At 39.5% G+C, this 14,610-nt stretch overlaps 1 protein-coding gene across 4 annotated transcripts in view; it reads right to left on the bottom strand.

Annotated features, from left to right (window-relative positions):
• Positions 1-14,610, bottom strand: part of c35h4orf33 (chromosome 35 C4orf33 homolog) — a 63,067-nt gene that overhangs the window by 40,632 nt on the left and 7,825 nt on the right. For 2 of the 4 annotated variants that reach the window (XR_015104443.1, XR_015104441.1), the window contains exon 7: positions 12,269-12,335. The gene's annotated coding sequence lies outside the window, so the exon portion shown is untranslated. Of the gene's footprint in view, positions 1-2,707; positions 2,837-12,258; positions 12,336-14,610 lie in introns of those variants that run through there. The other 2 variants (XR_015104442.1, XM_086142636.1) reach the window with 2 other exon arrangements.

Here is a 14,610-nt window from a genome sequence, read left to right as displayed (position 1 = left end):
ACTTTGCAAGGGTTGCATTTTCCCTTATAATTTCAACTTCTGTCTTCTGTCTTGTAAGGGGGAAATTGTATTGTTTATTTCCCAGAAATGTACATACAGGGAGTTTCATTATGGTATGTATTAAGGTGGATATTGCTTTTAGGATAAATGCTTTAGTGTCAGCATATAAGCAGATTTGTATTAACATGAAAAACAGGAAAGGGCGTGTCAGGCCGTTCCAACTGTAGTATAATTAATGGCTGGCAAGTTGTTTTCACAGCTGAACTTTTGGGAGGGGTCCACCTATCACACTAATTTGATAAACTGGGTTTGGATGGGATTTTGGCCCGCTGAGAGTCGGCCGTTCACCGGGCCAGTCAGTCACCTTCATAGAGTCTGACACCAGACTGCTTTCCTCTAATTCAAACTTCACATCCAATCACTTTTCATTTTCTCATAAATCTTGTTAGATCCCGCCTCCCTCGCAGCGCGCCAATTAGACGATTGTGTTTTAATTTGGACCGGCCAATGGCCTATTAGTTGCCCCGCCACCTAACTGATGTAACGGCGAAAACGAGCAGCTGTGACACTTTATCCTCATTCATTCACTCACCCACTCAGCGAGACATGTCTTCTCACGCTTCCTAACAAATTAAACGCGCCTACTTTGGAAATAGGGGTTGCGAAGCAATCGTCGCGCAGCCGAGCTGCCGGAGTCTGTCTCTGCGCCACGTCGGAGGAGCACAGAGAGCCACAATACAGTGCAGATGAGTGAAGCTGGCAGCTACTCCGCTGTTTCGGGTTAAAAGCATGTTGCCACTCTGATCACATATTCACAAGGTGCCTCGGATAGAAAGAGAAAGAACAGGAAAGAAAAAGGCAGACAGAAAGGGTTTCTTTTTTCGTCCTCTCCTTCTTCTCCTTCTCAACCGGGCAACGGCTTTTCGTAAATTGCGGTTACGGGAGATCTGAGCTCGGCACCGAAGTTGACTGGCAGCCGGTTTGAACTTTATAAAGTGAGATAAAAAGTAAGAGGGGGATGAATAAAATAAGAGAGCGTGCGCAAGTGATGTGAGAAAAGGGAGATGAGAAGAAACACTGAGGTGGGCGGGTCAGAGGAGACCGAGCAAGGGGAGACCATGAAGAGGAGAAAAAAAAAAATCAAGATATTCTAATTTGGTCTTATCGGTGAAATTGGAGAAGTTTTATCGCACTTACTCATCACCTTCCTGCTTCTAATCACCGGAGCAGTGTGAATGTTTGCCAGTCAGCAAACAGCATCAATGATTTCAAGCCATAACTGCAAATAATCAAATGTAACTTTCATTTTTCTGACCACTTACCTCTCATTCATCACCCTGCCGTACACAACTAAAGCTACGCTTTGACTTGAAGCGAGTACTTCCTATTTTCCCCTCCCTTTCTCTTTCTCTCTTTGTCTGAGCTCTCCATGTGATTTCTACCTTTTGCACAGTTCCTTTGTCTAAGACAGGTTTGGTGTTGCTTTCATCTGTGTCAGATTCTTTTCCCTCTCAGTGCTGTTTATGCATTTTCCTCTTTCCCCCTTCAGCTCTCTTATTTTATATTATTCCGTACAGTCTCTTTGTTATATCCCCTCTCCCTGTGCTGCACGTTGCTTCTACTACTCCAATCAAATTCTGATCACATCATTATATCAAAGATGCCAACTCTCCAGGAGGTACGACTTTCATGTGATGAAACTTGCTTATAAATCTTCCAAAGCTGTAAATCCAAGGCTGAATATTAACACTTTGCCTTGTTGACCTTTTTTTTTTTCTTTCACACAACACTTCTTTGTCAGGAGCTGAATGAGAAAGAACTCCAGTAATCTTAGTCTACCGACCGCTTTCTCACAGCAGAAAGAGTCTCATTTAACATTTCCTCATGAGGTCAACAACTTAAATACAATGTCAATACAGTATGATGAAGATGTAGTATCCTCGGAGCTATGGTGTCTCACCGCAAAGAAGGAGTGCTATTGAAGATAAGATGTGAATCCGATGTCATGCCTGACGTACTCACTTTCTTCCAAAGCCAGCTTGGCCGATTGGAGGGTTTTAACAAATGTTTTAAGTGACTCAAATGATGGAAACAAGGTTAATGGAGGTGGTCAGTCCACAGGGTCAAAGCGATAAGTATCAAACAAAATGAATCCAGTCACTCTAGAAAAATAGCAATACAATATTAAAAAAACGTAATGCAGCCGATACACCTAAAAAGCCCCAGTCACCCGTTGTTCCGAAATCAGGAGGAAGGAATGTAACGCTTACTTTTATCGGCATCCGCAAAAAGTGACTTCATATCTGGTGAGTCATATCCATATTTCAAGGAGATATCTTGTCGTGTGGCGGATGGGATAAGATCCGTGCGTACTTTATTTTGCATGCCAGCCCGGCTGTAGCATACACCTTGTTTGCACAATCTGTGAGATGAGCCATGCCAAAGTTGTTCTGAATGGTCCTCAAAATCAGATGATGGCGAATCGTGCACGGATGGGTATATCTGGGACGATGGCGTGGTACCGTCAAGCATGCCGTGGCGCTTTTTTCATCTTGATGAAATCTCTGGCCTGCTTTTCTGTCACTCGTGCTTCACTGAAGTGAGCACCGGCAGTAATTGGGAGATCATGTAATGTAAAGCAGGGGTTTTATTGCAGCCGAGGAATGAGTTTCGAATGACTTTCAAGACAATTTTAATTAAACCTCACCCCCCGTGCAATTTACGATAATACACTGATACATTTTTAATACCGCAAAATATGGCACCCCTTGCCAACTGTCTCTGACGTGACACACACTAAATGCAATACACACAATGCCGACAGCTGTTCATTCGTCTGAAACAACAGCAAATACAAAGTTGCATTACACTCATGAACAATCAACAGAAAAATAGCAGCACATGAAGCAAATGCTCAATTCTATAGAAAAAATGTAGAAATTAAATGGCTAGAAAAATAGTCGTGAGATTAACTGCATATTCTCAGCTGTCAAATGTTTTCTAGTCTCCAAACCCTCTTCTCACGACATCTTTTCATCTACACTCTCAATCTAACCAGACACCAAATTTTTCAGATACCCTGCAATGGATGTATAGACTCAGAAAAGAGGTGGTAAACACGCATACCTTTAATATTCCTACCAAAATATTTGTCATCACCTTCCATCAATGCTCAAAAGAATAGAGCAACCAATGTGTTCTTCCCTCTGAGACATGGATTTTGGTTAACCCTGATGAACATATTCTTTGATATATGTATATATCTTAGATATATATATATGTATATATGTGCTGTATATACAGGACTGTCTCAGAAAATTAGTATATTGTGATAAAGCTCTTTATTTTCTGTAATGCAATTACAAAAACAAAAATGTCATACATTCTGGATTCATTACAAATCAACTGAAATATTGCAAGCCTTTTATTATTTTAATGTTGTTAAATATGGCTTACATCTTAAGAAAACTCAAAAATTTTTGTTTTTTAATTGCATTACAGAACTTGATCACAATATTATAATCTTCTGAGACAGTCCTATATCATTTGATTTCATTGTTTATTTTCATTAATTTCATCCATGGCATATCAGTGTCCTTCACTTGCAAGTTCTGCTGTTCCACTTCCATGACTTGCATTGGCTGTTACCCTTTAAGTGACCCAGTTAAACCTCAAAAATGATAAACCTCACATTTCTGACCTGGAGATTCCCAGGCATATTGTCGTAATCTATCACTGTCAAAGAGAGTCGGTGCTCCGTTCTGTCTGGTATGCATGACCGAGGTTTTTTTTTTTTTTTTTTTTTTTTACATTTATTTGTTTATTGATTTAATTCATCAAAATGTGTTATCTAGCAAGAATTTGGGAGGTCCTTCTTCCTATCAAGCATGCAGTCCAATGTGCTGCAAAGGTCTTGATCCTTGATCCTTCAGCGGTGTTGACATCATCTAAACATATCTGTTATTCACATTGAGCTTCTCACTTTCTTACAATGTGACCTTTGTTTAGGACTGTACTGTCAATGTGTTAACTTTATTTTGGAATTTGCAATACCTCCCCATTAATACCACTTGTCTGAACTGTATCTATGAGCTTGCAGGGAGTGAAAGCGTTCGGTTACATTGACTGTGCTGTGTCCCTATGTGAAGACTAATGAGTTCATCACACCACCAGCATAAATAGATATTTCACAAGAAGTAAACTCATTTCCCACCACACCACCATGTGAATTCAAATGTAAATGTGTTATATCCAGGGCCATTAGTGCCATCTCGCCATTCCCAGGTACAGGATTCTTGTAAAGGTCTGGGTTTTTTTTTCATTTGTCACTTACATCCTCCACCTCTGTGGACTCGCTGCATTCATCATAATTAACCAACTTCAGTGAATCATGTCAGAGACTGGAGCAGCAAATGTCATTACTGTGTTTCGGGTAAAGTATTTAGTTTCTAAAGCGGAGACCATACTAACACTATTCAGGTGTGCCACCTCTTTGCATGTTTTTGTTATTTCTCTGCACTATTGTTTTCAAGCTTAATCTAGCATTTGTCAGCAAGACCTTTTTGGGGTTTGGGGGGGGTGCTAATATTTGATCTTATTATACAACATAACAGGGTGAAAAAAGTAAACTTTGAGTATTTAAATATTTGCAAGTATAGATTTTAAAGTCCTAAGAAAAAAGGTATGTTGCCATTTCAAAATATCTGCTTCATATTGAGAGTGACTTAGCAGATACATACTGAGGCCATTGCTTCTATCGGAACAGAGTGCACCAATTTTTGGTAAACTGCAGTTTCTGCAAATATTTGATCGCTTACTACATGCTACATTGTGACAGTTCCAAAAACAACACTGTCATATTATCATGACAGTCCTGCAATAAAATTACTGATTTTTAAAGACACTTTGCAGAACCAGGCTACTTATTAATACTTACAGTAAGTCTGAAGCCAAATAAACTCTGATAAACACTGAAATTTGACAGTTTAAAGGAGCAACACACCACATTAATCTTCTGTAGCTGAACATCAGCTAGTGTATTATATTATCTCTACATGCAACTCTTCTCTCTTAAGGATATGCAAAATAGAATGAGAGAGAAAGTTTTCAACAACAAAGAAGATTACCTTGACTCCATATTTATCATGTTCCGCACGTATTCTCGATCTCCCATGACACAGACGGGTCCAGAAAAACACAATCAGTCCCCGTGACACAATCTTTTACTATTGAGACTGTTGAAAGTAAGGTCATGCAGAACAGCTTTTAGTAAACTGGTCAGGTTCAGAGAACATGAGTGCACCACAGTTTTATGAAGAAAAAAGTAATAATATTAATAATGAGAATGAAAAATAGCCTTTGACTTTCATCTTTAGAACATATTCTTGTTTGCTGTATTTAGCTTTCAGATTTTTTTTTTCTTAAATAATTATCTGTCAAAATTATCCTTTCTGTGGTTTAAGGAAAAAACGACTAAATTGCCACTGTCGCCCTTAATTTGACAAAAAAGACACGGAGGAGGAAATAAGTCCACTCTTTTAGTGCAGGAATATTGCTAATTTTGCTTGTATCATATCACAGAGATCTTATGTTTATCACAAGTATTATACTTTGTCAAAATTATACAATTTCTTTGCCGTTTCTGTTGTATTAAAAAAAATAATTCTCTAATGGTGTCAGCGACAGAATTAATTTGTTCTTGTAACAAGTAGGATATGTTTAATGCACTGTGAATGTAATTGTATTCAGGAATTAAGTATAACATCAACCAGATAGCAGACATAGTATTAGAAAAAACGTTTGGGGATTAAAGCGTGCCACTGTTTTATTGTGGTTTGTTGTTGTCATTGGTCAGTCAGTCAGACCAAAAACATGAAGCCCAATATACATTCCAGCGGGTGCAAACCAGGGTGCAAGGTATTCGTTTTCAGTTAGCAGTACTGCACAGGTTGAAGGGATACATTAATAAAACTAGCCCGGTATCTTAACTTTGCAAGCTCTTTATATGAATTCCTAGTGATTCTTTATGGCTGTTAATCAGATATGGTAATTTTTAAAATGAATGGTATTTCCCTGTAATAAGGGGGCAATTAGGACAGCCCAATTGTCACTTATAAATGCACTCTTTGGCCTTGATTGATCCGCATAATGATAGTTTTAGAATTAATTGAGTCATTAGAGTTAAATGACTGTGCACGGATCGCCCAGTGACTTTCAAACCATTGATTTGTCCTTTATCTTGGCTAATAAGATGCCGTTAGTTGGGAACTGGGTGGTGGCAGTTATTTCGACCCTGGCCATTTAATGTCACCTGTTCCTTTGGCTGCAGTTGATTGAATCATTGACAGCAATTAACAAACAAAGTTAACAACAAGTATGAAATAATAAGTAATACTGGATGTAAATAAATGGGTAAAGGCAGTCGTGTTAGTTATTTTATTTTTGAACATTTTGAAAAGGGATACTGTTTTTTTTTTTTTTTGGTGTTTTTTTTTTTGAGGTCTTAACAAACGAGGTTGCACTCGTGACATTTACTGGAATTAATGTCTATAGCCATCATGTGAATCCAAGTCCAACATCTAGTCCGTGCAAGGAATAATCAACATAGTTATCTGTGTGTGTGCATGTGTGTGTGTGTGTGTGTGTGTTGGGGGGGGGGGGGATTCAAGAATACAGGGACTTTTGTGCACCCAGTTACATTGTATCATTAAACAGTACTGATTTATTTTATACATGTATTCCACTAGAGATTATCACACTAATAACTGTTGTCATTGCCAAAACCATATTACTGTTGTTCTTTTTTCCATTCAGCAACTGACAAAATATGATAATGTATGCAGGAGTGGTGCCTTTTGTACCATCTCCCAGTGGCTGAATGGGTTCTCTCCGAAATATTTTGACTTCCTCCACTGCATCATATACTTGTGGTACATTAACTCAAGACAAATGCAAAAATGTGAATTTGAATGAATGGTGATATTTATCAATATTTTCCCCTGTGATTAAAGTGAGCTAGGATGCATCTTCCCTACATCAGATGAGGTTTATGGCGCCAAGATAGCAACATAGTCCATGCATATCATGTATCGATGAAATAATAAATGTGTTACATTCCTGTTGGTCTCTTCTCAATTACCAATTAAATCCCTGTCCACATTATGTTTTTTAGAATTATATACTGCAACAAGTCAAGGTCAGCATTGTTGTAAATTCTGCTGTGTATAGAGGACGTTGCAGACTGAGACACATTTCCTTCAGACCACAGTGTAGGTAACTCCACTCCTATTTTTAGTAAATTTCAATCCAATATGTTTTAACTGGGGCTTTTTTGGCCTTACCTTTACAGTAACTGATGCTGTTTTTATTGTCTTTTACAACTGGTGAGTAGACGACTAACTATCTTGGTGTAAAATCAGGATCTATTCTATTCTATTCTATTCTATTCTATTCTATTCTATTCTATTCTATTCTATTCTACTCTATTCTATTCTATTCTATTCTATCCTATTCTATTCTTACATAACTATGAACATATTCTCACAAGGCCAACAGTTAGGAGTGAATGAGTACCAAACACAAAAGTGTGGTAAAACTGTACAGATAGTGCAAATATTGAAGAAAAGATGTAATGAGTCATCCACAGGATGACTAAATAGCGGCAGTACAATAAAGCAGCCGTCAGGAAAAAGTAACATTAACTGTAGACATGTGAATATGTAACATTAATGTGTCTGGTATTGTGGACCATAAATGGCGAGGAATAGTTGAGTCACAGTGCATATATGAGAGAGGGAGAGGGAGAGAGTCAATTTGCTGCTTTCTTTGCCTGTGAGGGAGTGTTATTAGTGCTGTGCACTCGTACTGAGAGGCACTAACACCAACATTTAAACATAATATCGTGTTCATAATGCTTAAATAATAATATTGTAGATAATCCAATGGCTATCTGCTTTACACTCCAATATTATGGCAATGTTCAAGGGGGGGGGGGGCTATTGCATCGTAAACTGGATTAATATTGGTGGGTGACTGTCTGAATTCAGAGCTAGAGCAAGGAATTTGTTTCAGTGTTCTTGGGCAAGAAACCTAACCCACACTTGATCCAATTGCTATGTAACTGCGCTATCACTGAATTCAGCCTTGTGGGACCGGGATATAGTATAGCCCCAAATTACAGCATGAATAAATGTGTGTATGAATAAGTGAATATGTGACATACATTTGGTAAACATGGCATACAGTACATTAGAATCAACAAAGCCTCAGGGTGGCACAGGCCAGTGTCTCCCTGAGCCCGGATAAATGCAAAGGTTTGCGTCAGGAATGGCATCCGATATAAAACTTTTGCCAAAACCATATATGCGAATTAAAACTAATCCCATACTGGATTTGGTCAAGGCCGGTGTTAACAACCAACACCATTGGTACCTATGACCTACAGGGTACTAGTGGAAATTGGGCTACTGTAGATCGAAGGAGGAGAGGAGGAAAGTGTGTTTGGAAGCACAGAGAGAAGAGGAAAGGCAAGAGTCTGGGACTGAGAGTAGGGACTTTGAATATTGGGATGATGACAGGAAAAACGTAGAGAGTTGGTCGACATGATGCAGAGAAGGAAGGCAGCTATACTGTGTGCCCAGGAGACCAGGTGGAAAGGTAGTAAGGATAGGAGCTAAGGAGCAGGTTTTTATTTGTACTATCATGGTACTGATAGGAAAAGAAGTGGAGTAGGAGTTATCTTGAAGGAGGAGTTTGTTAGGAATGTTCTGAAGGTGAAAAGAATGTCAGATAGACCTACGAGTCTGAAATTGGAAATTGAGTGTGTGATACTCAGTGTTGTTCATGGCTGTGTCCCACAGGTGGGATGTGGGCTTGAGGAGAAGGAAAAGTTCTGGAATGAGTTAGATGAAGCGACGCAAAATATCCCCAGAGATGAGAAGTTGGTACAGACTTCAGTGGAAATGTTGGGGCTGGCAATAGAATTGATGAAGAAGTGATGGGCAGATTTGGTATCCAGGATAGGAACACAGAGGGACATGTGGTGGTAGATTTTGCAAAAAGAATGGAAATGGCTGTAGTGAACACTTTTTTTCCAGAAAAGATAGGAATATAGGGTAACTAACAAGAGTGGAGGTAGGAGCACCCAGGTAGACACTTTGCATAGACGAGGTAACCTGACGGAGATCAGTGACTGCAAAGTAGTGGTAGGTGAGAGTTTAGCCAGACAGCATGGAAGGGTGGTTTGTAGGATGACTGGTGACAACATCAAGAGGACAAAGGCAGAGAAAAAGCAGGAGGGTTTTATGGTTTTCAGGCAGGAGTTGAGAAAGGGTCTGGGTGGTCAGGGAGAGCTTCCAGATGACGGGACAACTACAGCTAATGTTATCAGGGAGACAGGTAGAAGAGTACTTGGTGTATTGTTTGGAAGGAAAGTACTGTAGATAAGGAGACTTGGTGGTGGACTGAGGAAGTGCAGAGGTATATACAGAGAAAAGTAGCAAGGGCAAAACAAAGGGCATATGATGACTTGCATGCTCGGTCGGACAGTAAGGAGGGAGAGAATGATTTAAGCAGGTTGGCAAAACAGAGAGATAGAGATGGAAAGGATGTACAACAGGTCCGGGTGATTAAGGATAGAGAGGAAAATGTATGGACAGATGCTAGAAGAGTGATAGGAGGATGGAAAGAGTACTTTGAAGTGTTGATGAATGCGGAAAATGAAAGAGAGGGAAGGGTACAAGAGGTGACTATAGCTAGATTATTCAACAGGATCTTAAAGAGTGAGAAGATGCCTGAATAATGGAGAAGAAGTGTGATGGTGCTCATTTTTAAGAATAAGGGGGACGTGCAGAATTGCAGTAACTATAGAGGGCTAAAGTTGATGAGCCTTACAATGAGATTATGGGAAAGAGTAGTGGAAACTAGACTGAGATTAAAACTCAGCATTTGTGAGCAGCGTTATGGTTTCAGGCCTAGAAAGTTTCTGCCGATGGAGTGTTTACTTTAGGAATGGTCGTAGAGAAGTACAGAGAATGTCAGAAGGAGCTGGATTGTGCCTTTTTAGACCTAGAAAAAGCAAATAACAGGGTGCCAAGAGAGCAACTATGGTATTGTATGAGGAAGTCTGGATTGCCAGAGAAGTATGTTAGGCTAGTGCAGGACATGTATGCGAGCTGTGGGACAGTGTTGTGTTGTCCTGCAGGTGTGACAGAGAAGTTAAAGGTGGATGTGAGGCTGTGTCAGGGGTCAGCTCTAAGCCCTTTCTTGTTTGCGGTGGTGATGGAAAGGCTGACAGATGAGGTTAGGCAGGAATCTACATGGACCATGACGTTTTCAGGTGACATTGTGATCTGTAGTGAGACTATAGAAAAAAAAAATGGAAGAAAATCTAGAGAGGTGCCCTTGAAAGGAGAGGAATGAAGGTTAGTCACAGCAAGACAGAATATATGTGTGTGAATGAGAGTGGAACAGTGAGGCTATGGGGAGTGGAGATAAAGAAGGTGAAGGATTTTAAGTAGTAATGGTCAACAGTCCAGAACAATGAAGAATGTGGAAAAGAGGTGAAGAAACAGGTTCAGGTGGAACGGGTGTAGAAAAGTGCCAGGGGTAATGTGTGATAAAAGAGTATCAGCCAGACTGAAAGGAAAAGCTTACTAGACAGTGATGAGACCAGCGATGCTGTATGGTTTGGAGACAGTGGCCTTGAAGAAAAATCAGGAGCTAGAGCTGGAGGTAGCGGAGATGAAGATGTTTAGGGTCTCTTTGGGAGGGATGAGGATGGATAGGATCTAAAATGAGTCGATCAGAGGGACGGCACATGTTAGATGTTTTGGAGAGAAGGTCAGACAAGCCAGACTGCAATGGTTCAGTCATGTACAGAGGAGGGATAGTGAAAGTATTGTAAGAAGGATGCTGGGGTTTGAATTATTAGGCAGGTCTAGAGAAAAACACAACGAGAACATTTATGGATGTAGTGAAAGAGGACATGAAGTAAGTTGGTGTGAGAGAGGAGGATACAGGGTTAGATGGAGGAGATCAATTCACTGTGGTGACCCCTAAAGAAAGTAGCTGAAAGGAAAATAAGAAGACGATAATGTTGGACTGACAATGTGAAATCCTGCAAGCTCTAAAGTATACTCAAAGTGTATTCAAAGTAAAGAATACTCTTCACAGTTTGCCGCTGTTCACTTTCTACACCAAAGTCTGTCACAGTTTCAGGTGAAGCCTTGATGAGAGCTAAAATCTCCTTTTGTTTCCCCCACATTACCGGTAAGATTAGATTCCAGCCACGTGGCCGCAGGGCAGTCAATTAACCTCAACTCTATTCTTAAGCCACACACACAGACAGAAAATAGCAGCGATGTGATGCTGATATACCACGTATTATCGATGACACTGGATGATTCGCAGCACTGACAGGTGAGACAGCCACGAATTGGTTCAAAGTTAGGCTTGACTTTTGGGAACAACATGATGGAGTTGAGTAAAAGTGAGGTTAATGGGCAACTTTTCAAGACACCTGGAATTTTCAGGACTCTTAAACTGTCAGACACAAACTGAGTGAAAAATATTTGGATTTGCGTCCCTGGTTAAGCTGTCAAGTGAAATTAATCCATCAGAACAAGTATCTCTATTTGTCTCTCCTGCACTCTGTATAATTTTGTTAATCATTTGGGACAAATCATAGCTCCTAAAATTTATGCAGTGGTTCGATATCAGATGACAACACGAGACTGAATGTATGTCTCTCCATATTAGCTATCAGCTCTCTGACTGATTGAGGGCTTGTTTCCTGTTTTTGCAGTCTAGGCTGTTGCTTCATGCATTTTTACTATACTTTTATTATTTATTTTTTCAAAAATTTTGAAATGCAGTCGAGTGTTAATGAAGCAATCTGTCCAATGTGATACCAAGCATCATTAGTCAAGTAATCTAGCCAACACCCTTTTTACCGGGCATGATTTATCTATTCATTCATTTGTTCATTTATTTAAATAGGGAAAAAAAATGACAAAAAATAACATCAACTTAATAATTTACACAAAGAAGTTGTTCCTCCAAGAGAACCCAAAAAATGCAGAAGAAGAAGCATGCGTGCAGGTATCAAATATAGTGAACTGTTTATTCATTATAATATTTAAAAAGAATTTAGAATGAGTTATCTTATTTTTTTTTTCCTTCCAGCTGCTCCCCTCAGGGGTCGCTACAATGGATCTCCTACCTTCACCGAACCACCTCCTCTGCATCCTCCTCTCTCACATGAACTTACCTCATGTTTTCTTTCATTCCATCCAGAAATCTCCTCTTCAGCTTCAGTCTTTCTCTGTCTCTCCAGCCTGGAATGGAATGGATAACTTTACCTTAAAAACAATTGGAAACCCTGGCTATAAAACACCAAAAACAGTCGGCAATCACATGATAGAAGAGCGGAAGCAGACAATTGATCGTCAGGAAACACTTGTGGCTAGACGATGGAGAACACAAAATGTCATAAAGAGATAGAAGGTCATTACACAGGAGAGAGGTGACATAATCACATGTAACATATTTTTATGTTATATTAATTTATTCATTTATTTATTATCAATACTGCACATGGGGGATGAAGCCTATCTCAGCTGCCACTGGGCAAGAGGTGGGGAACACACTGGACCAGTTAGTTGCCAGTTCTTTATGGGGTTACATACAGAGACATATAACCATTCACCTTCTCATTCCCACATTTCTGCAATTTAGGGACTCCAGTGAACCAACTCCCTGTTTTTGCACCGTGGGAGGAAATCAGAGAACCTCGAGAAATTGCAAACTCCAGTCAGACCTTCTTGCTGTGTGCGCGGAAGTGCTAGCCACTGCACTGCTGTGCCGCCTACAACATATATAATCATAATAATGGATTCAATACATGAAAAAGCAAAATTGCAGAGACAGAAAAAAAAGCTGAAAAACCGAAAATATTAAAACGTCAAACGATGGATCCATAAAAAAGAGGAATGAGATCTTGACTATATTTGCTCATGACACCAGCAGCTGAGTCATGGATACACTTGATTATGACGTGGGTGCCTGTTTTTCTGAGAACAGTCAGGGGTCAGATGGTTTATTTTCTTTCCAGTGTAGACTGAGTTTATTGAGGTAAGCCTAGTAGCAAGTTCAGATAAAGAATTAACTGTTTTAATCATCGTCGATGGTCTGTTCATGTTTTTAATAGTATGTAAGGTAATGTATTAATAGTCATGAATATATTTCTACATGCACTGTACAGCCTGAGGACGCGACATCTTGCACTTGAAAACATTCACTTCAATGATACGGTTCATCTAGTCCCTTTATAGTTCTCTTGAAAAAGTGAGGAGCACGTGATGAATTGATGGGATGCACTGAAAGGCATTTCAGCCTTTTTATCCGTTCATAATGCGGCATAGGGAGCCATGACACCTAACCCAGATAAATACTGTAATTATCAGCTCTGCCTCTCACAGCTCACCCGTCTGCCGATTGTCTGTGGTATCCATCATGCCTACACATCATTATACACTCTCCTTTTCTTTCTCTTTCTTCCTCTTGGTCTCTCTCACTCTTTCCCTCTCACACACAAACACAAACACAAACACACAACCCCACACACACACACACACAAACAAAAACACACAAGTTTTCCTGTCAAAACTGTATCCATCACAGCCTGTATGATCAAGTCAAACTGAGATTAAGTGCCGAGCCCTGATGGGATAACCTCACGGTGGGAGAGTTCATATTAAATTGTTTACTGAAGTGAGCCAGATTGTGTTAGGCCAGTCAGTCCATTCATCTGCGCTAATGCTCTTTTTGCCTCCATCCATTTCATGAGTTGAGTGGTCTGGAGAGAGGAAACGGGGCTCAGGATAAAAAATGAGAGTGGGCACAACAGAGGAAAAACATAAATGAATAAAATAAAAAAAAAAATTAAAAAATAAATCAATTTAAAATATTTGTGTGTGTGTGTGTGTGCGTGTGTGTGTGTGTGTGTGTGTGTGTGTGTGTGTGTGTGTGTGTCAATGTCGGAATTGAGATGGAAACAATAAGGTAAAAATAAGTAAATTTGTGTCACCATATATGGATGCATATATCAACATATAAATGGGTTAACTGAGATGCATAATGATACAACTAATTTTTTTAGGGCTGCTTTCTTATTTTTAATATTTGCAATTATTAAACGTTTGTAACAGCAGCTCAGACAAAAGGACAAAAAGAAATTCTAAGAGTGTACGTGTAAAGAGAGAGAGAATATATTCAGTTATACTAACAAGCATTTAGGGTGAGAACCTCGAGGAGGTACAAAACTTAACATTAGTGGACATACCAGCTTGCACAAGGACATGCTACCTTACTGTGCATTCTATCAGCTAATGCGATCAGCATTCTCTCGTTATACAATAACCTCTTTAAACTGTTTTTTGCTATGCAACACTGTGATTTAGTTCCTAATTAAGATTTAGTGAACTTGCTCACTTACCAGCAACATCAAGCTACACATAAATTACCTCCAAGTTATTGCTGCCATTAGAAAAAAAAGGGAATATCTCCATCTCACAATCAGGTGAACTTCTGTATCAAGAGTACATTGTTTTG

The sequence above is a fragment of the Fistularia commersonii genome, chromosome 35, assembly GCF_037954325.1.
Source record: "Fistularia commersonii isolate RoL2024-O1a breed Wild chromosome 35, RoL_Fcom_v1.0, whole genome shotgun sequence".
Lineage (NCBI taxonomy): Eukaryota > Metazoa > Chordata > Actinopteri > Syngnathiformes > Fistulariidae > Fistularia > Fistularia commersonii.
Note: the sequence above shows the minus strand (reverse complement) of the source record. Positions and strands in the feature narration are given on the sequence as shown.